Source organism: Rhinoderma darwinii, chromosome 4 (genome assembly GCF_050947455.1).
Source record: "Rhinoderma darwinii isolate aRhiDar2 chromosome 4, aRhiDar2.hap1, whole genome shotgun sequence".
Classification (NCBI taxonomy): domain Eukaryota; kingdom Metazoa; phylum Chordata; class Amphibia; order Anura; family Rhinodermatidae; genus Rhinoderma; species Rhinoderma darwinii.
Window position 1 is genome coordinate 264,670,657 of NC_134690.1, and position 12,077 is coordinate 264,682,733.

Sequence of the window (12,077 nt, forward strand, 5' to 3'; positions counted from 1 at the left end):
AAACGAGAAGAATCACAAGCAAGGAGGAATAGGAAAGGCAGGTATAAATAGACAGAGGGCGGGAGCTAGCTCAGTCTGGCCAGGCTGTGATAGGCTCTCCCACTCCTAAGCTTGCCATCCTGAGTGGTGGAAGATGGAGTCAGTCTCACAGACATAGAAGCAGGTGCAGACTGATTACCTATGGGCGTAGACACAGAAGCTGTGCCTGGCAGATCCTTTACAATGGGAGCACGGTCCGGAAAATAAAAAAATAGGACATGTCCTATTTTTTACGGAAGGTTTCTACGGCCCGTAAATATACGGGAAGGTATCCTTGAACAATAGAAGTGAATGGGTCCATAATTACGGTCCACAATTATTGACGAAATCTACGGTCATGCGCATGGGGCATTAATGTGTAGAGCTAGGTACTTGTAGGTAGGAGTGTAAGAAGTAGTACAAACCAGTTTTACTTTGAGGATGATGGGAGTAGGCTGAATAATTTATGCACGATGACAATATTTTATGAGATTGTAATTTGATGTTGCTCTGCTAATTACTTAGGTTACAGATGTAAGATAATGGGTTATTGCAAAGATGCTACATGCCGTATAGAAAATCAGCAAATTCTTATAAATGGAATAGTCTAAAGTAAAACAGATCAGAACCTGTTTTTGGACCAACATCAATTGGTATGGCAGATACATTGATGACCTCCTTTTCATTTGGGAAGGGGATGTATCTGCGATACCGGCATTCATTAATTATCTCAATGATAATTCATATAATCTCAGATTCACTTACACTTTTGATAGAGACACCATTTGGATTTGGAATTAAAGGGAATAGAAGGTGAACGGGTTTGTTCCAAAACGTTTTGTAAACCCATTTCAGGGAATACCATCCTACATGCCAAAAGAAGTCATCCCAGGCAAACTATTTCATCCATTCCAATTGGGGAAATGTATAGAGCGAAAAGGAATTGCAGCAGTGAAGATTGCTACAGGATAGAACAACAACAAATTTGTCATAGACTCCAAAAAAGAGGCTATGCTGACTGGGCTCTCAAAAGAGCGACTTCCATAGTCTCTAAAAAAAATACAAGATCGCTTATTATTTGAGGCAAAATCACCAACTAATCTTGACTCAAATTAACCTACTTTGGTCCTACGGTGCAGTAACCAGTTCACTGAAATCAGGGAGATAATTTTGAAATACTTACCCATTTTGATGATGATCAGTTGGAGAGTATTCTTAGGCATGGCTGTCGCATTGTGTCACGTAAAGCCCCGACCTTGGGCAATTCACTCTCTCCCTCTATGTTTTCCTCCAGTGAGACTAAGATTACTTGGCTGCATCACAAGGGGTTTTTTAGATGTGGCTCCAATCCCTACAAAATATGTTCATATGTAAAACCTACTGAAGTGTTTCATGATTCTGAGGTTGCCAAGACGTTTCCAATCAAGACATACATCAATTGCAACAGCGAATCGGTGGTTTACATCATTGCGTGCGTTGAGTGCAATTTGATATTTGTCAGATGTACTAGCAGAAAATTTAAAACGAGAATTTTGGAGCATCTCGGCTACATCAGAAATCCCAACATTATTAACATCTCCAATGCTGCTAAACATTTTGTTACATATCATAATAAATCAGTTATAACACTAGGGTGCTACGCTATAGAGAGGGTCAATACCCCGATCCAAGGAGGCAATCGGAGACACAAAATATTAGACAGAGAAGCTTTTTGGATCTACAGGCTCAAAACTAAGTTTCCTAAAGGCCTCAACCTCAGGAAAGAGTTAATGTTCCACTACTGAACATAGGTAGACTAGTACCCCTATAATAGTCGCTTACTGGCGGGATTTTCATTTTCAGAGAGTAAACAGTCAAAAATGCAGATCAATTACTTATAGGTAGCTTTTCCGCATGGGCCTTTTTTTATTATTATTGAATGTGGATTAATATTCAATAATTTTTGAATACATCTTTCTGATTAATAACCGCAAACATCTGTTCAAGACTTACACTCTGTTCTAATAATTCTATAGTCATTATAAATAACAATGTTTGTTCCAGCCAGTTCAATGATTTTAAAGTTGATAAGTTGTGATTTATAACTATGTATTTTTTAGCCTTTTTTCTTCTGTTCTATAATTTTGTATCCATTCCGATGTTTACATCCGGTCATCAAGGATTTGCAGTAATACGCTTATAATAATATTGGATCATTTGAAACCGCGACTATCGTGACAAACTATTATACATTTTAAATTTCTCCCTTCTTATACTTTAGTTCAAATTTACTTACCTGATGTCGCGGTATACACCACCATATATCCTGGATGTTGACGTGAATCTCCGGAATTGATTTGCGTTCCAATGGATCTCTTCTGGACCGTAATCTGTCACACCTGTAAATGACCGGATATAAACCTCGATTTGACATAACTTTGCTGACAACAAGCCATGAGTAACGACGTTGCATTCATTCAAAACGCGTAGCCACTATTCAATATAGCTAACCACCTTTGCATCTGAGACATACATCTTTTAAAGAATTTTCAGAAATAAACCTGGAACTGCGCTTCCTATTAAAACTCCTCTGCGCTGGATTGCTGCCTTTTTTTTCTTCAGAACCTGGACTTGTCTGGTCTCTTGAGTACACAATCCCCTCAGAATATATCTGTGCTGTATGACTGAATGTGAACCCTCAATGATGACATGATAATTCCACTATCTGCTTACGTCCTTTCAGCAGTCATCAATTGAGGTATAGGAGACTAAAGCATTGTAATAAAAAGCAGCAGTAACTTGAAGATCTCCTATATAAATGGCCCAGGAAGTATGACAGGTATGTTTGAACATTTCCCTCAAGTGTACCGGTCAGAACAGAATAGCCTGGTATACTTGGAGCACATTTACACTTCCGAATATCAGATCTGTATTAATTCCATTTTTTTTATTGAAAAAAAAGGTGCCAATACTTTTAAATGTTTTTTTCCCATTCTTATTTTTTTCATACTCGCATTTTTTATGCACTTTTTTTTTCAATATACAGCATGTTCCAATGGATCCGTATTGGTACCGATTTTAGCCCACAGAAGTCAAAGGACTGCTTTTAAAAATGTATATTCTGTTTCTGCATAGTTCACATGTGCATATTTGTTTAGTTTTGTTACATTTGTATTTATTCTAAAAACAGCAAAAAAAGTTAATCCTTTTAACAAAAAATGGAACAAACATGGAAGAAAAAGAAACAAGTCATAATAAAATACGGAACAAAATCAGATACAAAACAGAAACAGTACAAGAAGAAACGATCCATATTGTGCGCTCGTATGTGATCCGTATTTTTATACACAAGTATTAACCCGTTAGTGACCGCCAATACGCCTTTTAACGGCGGCCACTAACGGGCTTTATTCTGATGCATATGTCTTTTTACGGCACTGCATCAGGATAAAGTAAACAGAGCAGGGAGCGTCAAATCTCCCTGCTCTCAGCTGCTAGAGGCAGCTGAGGGCTGGGAGCGTCCCTGCTCTGCCGGCTGAGATCGATATTAGTATCGATCTCACCCGTTTAACCCCTCAGATGCGGTGCTCAATAGCGTGCACCGCATCTGAGTGGTTTTAGAGAGAGGGAGGGAGCTCCCTCTCTCCCCACCGACACCCGGCGATACGATCGCCGAGTGTCTGTGTCTCTAATGGCAGCCGGGGGCCTAATAAAGGCCCCCAGTTCTGCCAGTAATGAATGCCTGCTAGATCATGCCGTGGGCATGACCTAGCAGATGCCTGTCCGTTTTAAACGGACAGGCAGTAATACACTGCAATACAAAAGTATTGCAGTGTATTATAATAGCGATCGGAGAATCGCATATTATAGTCCCCTAGTGGGACTAGTAAAAAAGTGAAAAAAAAGTTTAATAAAGTTAATTTAAAAAAAAAAATTTGAAAAAAAATGAAAAACCCAGCTTTTCCCCATACATAATGCTTTACTATTAAAAAAACAAAATAAAGTAAAAAAGTTACACATATTTGGTATCGCCGCGTCCGTAACGACCCCGACTATAAATCTCTTACATTATTTAACCCGCACGGTGAACGCCGTAAAAAAAATAATAAACTATGGAAAAATTGCTGTTTTCTGTGAATCCTGACTTAAAAAAAATGTGATAAAAAGAGATCAAAAAGTCGCATCTACTCCAAAATGGTACCAATAAAAACTACAAGTCTTCCCGCAAAAAAAAAAGCCCTCATATGACCGCATCGGCGAAAAAATAAAAATGTTACGGCTCTTCAAATATGGAGACACAAAAACAAATAATTTTGAAAAAAAAGTGTTTTTACTGTGTAAAAGTAGTAAAACATATAAAAACTATACAAATTTGGTATCGTTGCAATCGTAACAACCCGCTGAATAAAGTTATTGTGTTATTTATATCACACGGTAAACGCCGTTGATTTAAAACGCGAAAAAGAGTGGCGAAATTTCAGGTTTTTTTCTATTCCCCCCCAAAAAAAAGTTAATAAAAGTTAATCAATAAATAATATGTCCCCCAAAATGGTGCTATTAAAAAGTACAACTTGTCCCGCAAAAAACAAGACCTTATACGGCTATGTCGACGCAAAAATAAAAAGGTTATAGCTCTTGGAATGTGACGATGGAAAAACGTAAAAAATGGCTGGGTCATTAAGGTCTAAAATAGGCTGGTCATTAAGGGGTTAAAGAACTCTTATACTTATTAAATAGGTTATCCCACTTTTAAAAATTGTAATAAAGTAATTGTTTATTATAAAATAAGGTATAACCAAATTAAAACTGATTTAAAAATGTTTTAATGTGCTGAGATATCGTTCTTACTTGTATTGATTGGCACCCCCAGTGGATCGCAGAGTAAATGTTTGTGATTATCCACCCAGCGATGCTTTAGTTGGTGGACACGCATGCACAGTTTCTAATTTTCAGGGGCTGGATCCTCATTCATAATACTGGTGCATTATTAATCCCTCTGAAGTTGGAGGGTGAAGATTCGCATTTGGCTTTCTCTCTGCAGTAGCATGTCAATACTAGTGTACTTGGGACTTGTTGGAAACAGCAGATGGAGTGCAGCCCGCCCTGAACAGTGACCATCCACGGGGTATATTAGGGAAAAGTGGAAAGTTGCCAAGACCAGAATTAGGAAGATTTTCACAAGTTAAACGATCAACTTCATTAATATTTCAGACCAACTGGGAGGAAAATAAGTCGTGGAACAGCTCCTTTAAAGAGGCTCTGTCACCAGATTTTGCAACCCCTATCTGCTATTGCAGCAGATCGGCGCTGCAATGTAGATTACAGTAACGTTTTTATTTTTAAAAAACTAGCATTTTTGGCCAAGTTATGACCATTTTTGTATTTATGCAAATGAGGCTTGCAAAAGTACAACTGGGCGTGTTGAAAAGTAAAAGTACAACTGGGCGTGTATTATGTGCGTACATCGGGGCGTGTTTACTACTTTTACTAGCTGGGCTTTCTGACGAGAAGTATCATCCACTTCTCTTCAGAACGCCCAGCTTCTGGCAGTGCAGACACAGCCGTGTTCTCGAGAGATCACGCTGTGACGTCACTTCCCCAGGTCCTGCATCGTGTCAGACGAGCGAGGACACATCGGCACCAGAGGCTACAGATGATTCTGCAGCAGCATCGGCGTTTGCAGGTAAATCGATGTAGCTACTTACCTGCAAACGCTGATGCTGCTGCAGAATCAACTGTAGCCTCTGGTGCCGATGTGGCCGACACGATGCAGGACCTGTGAGTGACGTCACAGATCTGCACTGCCAGAAGCTGGGCGTTCTGAAGAGAAGTGGATGATACTTTCATCAGAACGCCCAGCTAGTAAAAGTAGTAAACACACCCCGATGTACGCACATAATACACGCCCAGTTGTACTTTTACTTTTCAACATGCCCAGTTGTACTTTTGCAAGCCTCATTTGCATAAATACAAAAATGGCCATAACTTGGCCAAAAATGCTCGTTTTTTAAAAATAAAAACGTTACTGTAATCTACATTGCAGCGCCTATCTGCTGCAATAGCAGATAGGGGTTGCAAAATCTGGTGACAGAGCCTCCTTAAGTGTCATACTATGAATTGCCAGCTGCTGGCCTGTAGTTACTTACCTGACATCGTTTTAGTGCTTTGTAACCGCTTCATGCCATCTAGTATTGTTCTGGAAAACAAATTACATCTAATGTAAACTGCACTTACGTTTGCGTCTGTAAGGTGTGGCCAACACAAGGTAGTCTTAGAAAAGATTAAATCAGGCGCCGGGATGATGGCAGACAAAATCCTGTAGTCAGGCTGATGTACATGCGGCCACAGCAGATAAAACAAAACAATTCTCAGCAGAGAGGCTCAGTGGTACAACTTCATAACCTGGTTCGGGTAGGCAGACCGTGATGGCTAGCTGGCTCACCACTTGTAGGACAGTCGAGGGCACTCCTCCCTGACCATGGGGCACATCCTCTTTAAAGGGAATGCGTAGTGAATCAAACCTTTTTTTTTAAGTAAGTTACCTATTACTATTATATTTTTTACGTTTTTTGGCGGGTTTTTTTTTTTCTTCCACATGGTGGAAAGTATTAAAAATGAAATAATAATTTGACATGTTTTCTTATGTTGGCCACCAGAGGGAGCACTTCCCAAAATTACAGCAAGGTGAATAAGGCAAAGCAACCTGACTCACAGCTACCATAAATGTGGGAGGGAATCTCACCCCCCCTCCTACAAGCCAGGAAAATGTGTCTTCAAATTGCTAAGCAGTGTCCGGCTGCCATTTTGGGTGTGATTCTGCAGCTGTCAGAAGCTATAGGACACACCAAAAGGCTAAGGGTATGTTCACAAGCTTACTAAACAAAGGGAAAACAGCTCCTGATTTTCAGCCATTTTTTAATCAAACTCGCATTTTTGGCAGCGTTTTTTACGCACGTTTTTGGAGCTGTTTTTCTATAGTCAATGAAAAACTGCTCCAAAAACGTCCCAAGAAGTGATATGCACTTCTTTTTGGCGGGCGTCTTTTTACATGCCATTTTGGAAAACGGCTACGTAAAAAACGCCCCGTCGGAACAGAACGCCGTATTTTCCATTGAAACCAATGGGCAGATGTTTGTAGGCGTTTTGCTTCCGATTTTTCGGGACATTTACGGCCCGAAAAACGGCTGAAAACACTGTATGTGAACATACCCTTAGAATGATGAAAGTGAAGTGAATGACTTTACAGTTCACACGGCGTGTATTTGACACGTTTTTTTTTGCACATTTTACGTGCCAAAAACCGCATCAAAAAACGCTTGATTACACTTGATTTTGCATGTTTGGGGGGCTTTGTGTGTGTGTGAGGGGGTGCTCGCCACTGATTCTTCAAAACAGCTGATAAGCGGCTATGAAGTATCAGCGGTGCCCGTGCATACTCCGCTCTGCTACACACACACACACACACACACACACACACACACACAGCACTGCTACACACATACACACACAGTCAGTACTGCTACATACATACATACATACATACATACACACACTCAGCACTGCTACATACAGACACACAGCACTGCTACACACATACACACACAGTCAGCACTGCTACATACAGACACACACAGCACTGCTACACACATACACACACAGTCAGCACTGCTACATACATACACACACACACTCAGCACTGCTATATACAGACACACAGTCAGCACTGCTACACACATACACACACAGCACTGCTACACACACAACACTGCTACACACATACACACACACACACTTAGCACTACTACATACATACACAGCACTGCTACATCCAGACACACAACTCTCCTACACACATACACACACACTCAGCACTGCTACACACATTCACACACAGTCAGCACTGCTACATACATATACACACTCAGCACTACTACATGCATACACACACACACACACTCAACACTACTACATACAGACACACACAGCACTGCTACACATACATACAGTCCCCACTGCTACATACATACACACACTCAGCACTGCTACATACAGACACACACATACAGCACTGCTACACACATACACACAGTCAGCACTGCTACATCCATACACACAGCACTGCTACATCCATACACACTCAGCACTACTACACAGACACACACTCAGCTCTGCTACATAGACACACAATCAGCTCTACTACACAGACACACTCAGCTCTACTACACAGACACACACACTCAGCTCTACTACATCTGACAAGCTTAGCTCCGCACACCGTCCACACTAACAATACATCTAGCAACTGGGGGGGCCGTCGAGGGTCACGAGAGCGAGGGTCTGTGAGAGAGAGAGAGAGCGACAGACAGAGACACCTTACCTGCAGTGCAGCTCGTCTTCATAATGGCGCCTGCTATCTCCCTACAAACCAGCTTCTCTGCTGTGTGACTCTGACCTGCGTCTGCGCAGTACAGACCCAGATAGCAGAAGCAATGAACGGCTGCCGTTCATTGTGTCCTATGCATTGTGCTGCCGTATTCCATCTGTGTATGTGTCATTAATTGACACATACAGAGATGGGAAAAAAAAATGGCAGCCCCCATAGAGAAGTAAAAGTATGAATACATTAAAAAGTAGAAAGTGACAACACAAATAAATAACATTTTTGTTTACATTATATTAAAAGCAATATAATAAAAAAACAAAAATCATGACACCTTCCCTTTAAGTTCAGACTTTGCACTAGGCCTCTAACGCTTGCCGGCTTAGGGTTTGTGCACACGATAATGACCATTACGTCTGAAATGACGGAGCTGTTTTCAGGAGAAAACAGCTCCGTAATTTCAGACGTAATTGCATGTACTCGCGTTTTGCGAGCGTCAATTACGGCCATAATTTGGAGCTGTTCTTCATTGGAATCAATGAAAAACGGCTCAAATTACGTCTCAAGAAGTGTCCTGCACTTCTTTTGACGAGCCGTCTTTTTTTACGCGTCGTTGTTTGACAGTAACGCGTAAATGACAGGTCATCGGCACAGTATGTCGGCAAACCCATTCAAATGAATGGGCAGATGTTTGCCGACGTATTCGAGCCGTGTTTTCAGACGTAAATCGAGGCATAAAACGCCTCGTTTACGTCTGAAAATAGGTCGCGTGAACCCAGCCATACTGTGTGCTTGCTTGAAGGGAGGCTCCTGCCCATCCACCGGCCAATACTCCACACCCTCTCCAACACTCACTTGTGCTATTTCACTTCTACAGGAGCACGTCCGCCTTTATGGGCCGTAGACCACGCACTGAACCCTCAGCCATCAGCGTGAGGATGCAGCAATAAGACCAGTAGCCACGCTGGTCTTGTCTTCCCTGCTGTTATGGCGCGACAATCACCTAACAAAAGGGCATCCATGCGATGCAAAATAATTAGAAGACCGGTTGACTTCCGGTTTCGGCGCTGACATGTGAGGAGGGTGCAGAGAACGCTCCATGCTAAACTACCTAAAGAGACCGACTTTCACATCGTCCACGATCAGAATCATACCTCAACCTGCTGGTGCTGAGCAGACGGGAGAGCACCAGGACAGCGTTCGGGCGAGACCAACGGAGGCGCCGTATCAGCCCTGCACCCCCGCGTGACGACGCCCGACATTGAAGGACACGGCACGGGGAGGAGAGAAGACACAGGGGCAGTAGCATTCAATAAAACGCAGGTACGGCACCGGAGAGCGGCAGAAGAGAATAAATCTCTATAAGCAAGCTGACAGAGGTCAGCTGTGTTGAGAAGAACGGATACAAGAGGCTTATCTGGGGGAGGCAGACGCCATCTTGAAGCACGGCTGACATCCCACTGCAGATTATCTAGGAGTACAGGATAGAAGGGGGAACACAGGCCCAGGATCTGGATAAGATCGGCGGGGAAACAGTAACAGCCCCGTGTTCCCGCGTTAATACTCCCGACATTGAATGACGCAGACAGGGGAAGAGAGACAACGGGAACAGACACACAAAGATTGGCAAAAATAAAGGCGCGAAAACACAAAACGGCAACAGAGTAAACGACTTAACATAAACAGACATATATCGACGCCGCCGAAATCCGCAGGCACGAGATACCTACTGGGAAGTGACAGACGAAACTTTCCGACACGATCCCGCCTCTCAGAGCGCATACAGTAGCTGCCCTGAACGCTTCAAGGGACACTGCGCAAACACACGCCCTTGGTAACAATATGCCGCCTGTGACCCACAAGGAGAAGCAGACCACAGGTCAGTCCTCGGATCATGAGGAGCAACTCTCGGATGATGACGGGATGGGATCAGCTTCTGGCGCAACGATGTCACCAGTGATCGACTACAAAAAATTGGCCATGGAAGTGGCAAAACGCATAACGCCAGATATACAGGTCACTCTAGCGACTACGATATCGGCTTCATTACAACAATTTCAAAGTGAACTCACCCAACATGGAGCACGTCTAGACGAAATGGAACAACGCATCTCAATGTTAGAAGATGAAGCAGCCGATACCCATGGGACACTTCAGGAACTACTAGAGGAGAAGCAGAAGATGGCACTTAAATTTGACGACTTGGAGAACAGGTCCCGAAGAAATAATCTACGCATAGTAGGCCTTCCGGAAAACATACCGGCCCTACACTTGAAGCGCATATGCGAATATGATTTGCCAAAGGTATTAAACATGAATGGTCCTTGCAAAGTTGAAAGAGCGCATAGAGTGGGCCCAGACCGTCAGCATCTACAGGCACAGCCAGGAGCTGGTAAGAGAGCCAGACAAGTTATAGTAAGATATCTGGACTACTCAGACAAGGAAGCCCTACTGCGATCCTACAAAATGCGGCAGGGACCGACAAAGCTAAATGGAGTATCAGTCATGATGTTTGGGTATTGCTCAGCTGAAGTTTCCAAAAAACGCAAGCAATTCAGCAAGATCTGCACTGCTTTCCACAACAGGGGACTGAAATTCCAGCTACAATATCCAGCAATATTAAAAGTCACGACACCAAGTGGCACCATGCAGATATACACAGATCATCGGGAAGCGGAGGAAGTTTTCAAAGATTTGCTCCAGGAGAGTCTTCAGCCGACGGGTACAAGAACAGTACCAGAAAAGGAGGTGCCCATACAGTCCCAAACCCCTGCGGTGAAGAGTCAACCAGCAAAGGAAAAGAGATTGCCACAGACTCCGCGAGCGGGGAAATAAGGACTCTAGATTCCAAATAAATGGGACTTTTGCAGACAACCTGATGATGTGCTATAGATGGACAATGGGTAAGCACACATGATGATCCAATTGATTATACCCGTATGACATGATAATAACACTATACAGCAGTTACACTCTAGAAGATATATGCGGATATATGATAAAGCGAGACGAAAGATACTGGGGAAATGGCTAAATGTTGTGAAGTTGGTATAGAATCTTGTTAATTGGTCAGAGGACTTGAATTATTTAGGTAGGAGAGCGGGAGTCAGCACCGTGTCAGAAAAAAGTGAAGTGCTGAAAATTACGGGTTTGGGGGTACAGGGGGCCCTTGAGGATAAAAGGGAAAGTTATGTAATTGTTAAAAGTTTTGGTTTTCCATTAAAAGACAGAAGAATCGTGGTATATAATGTAGCTATAGAGGGGCTAATTAGTCATAAAACTACCTTCCCAGCTTGCTGGACTTGGTCGATCTCGGGAACAGATATGAGATACTCATCTTGCCACCATAGCCCAATACGGTTAGCTGTTTTATGAAAATAGTAACGTGGAACGTTAAAGGGCTATTATCCCCACACAAGAGATCTATGGTCCTGTGACATTTGCATGCGCTGAAGGCTGATATAGCCTTACTTCAGGAGACTCATATGGTAGACAAGGTGTTAGGGATCTGCCAGGTACTTCATCTAGCTATACTCCTGGGATTAATCAATCCACACCTGAGGCCAGACCTGCTCGACTGACACCATCTCCCACCAACCAGGGTGGCAGGCTCAGGAGTGGGAGAGCCTATCGCGGCCTGGTCTCTCGGAGTTAGCTCCGCCCCCTGCCCTTTATTACCTGCCCTGTGCTCTCCCTCAGT

At 42.8% G+C, this 12,077-nt stretch overlaps 1 long non-coding RNA gene across 1 annotated transcript in view; it reads right to left on the reverse strand.

Moving 5' to 3' along the window:
* Positions 1-211: 211 nt before the first annotated feature.
* Positions 212-12,077, reverse strand: part of LOC142759826 (uncharacterized) — a 69,818-nt gene continuing 57,952 nt past the window's right edge. The window contains exons 2-3 of the long non-coding RNA XR_012883202.1: positions 2,294-2,396; positions 212-1,369 (exon numbers count right to left, since the gene is read on the reverse strand). This is a non-coding gene — a long non-coding RNA (uncharacterized LOC142759826). The remainder of the gene's footprint in view (positions 1,370-2,293; positions 2,397-12,077) is intronic.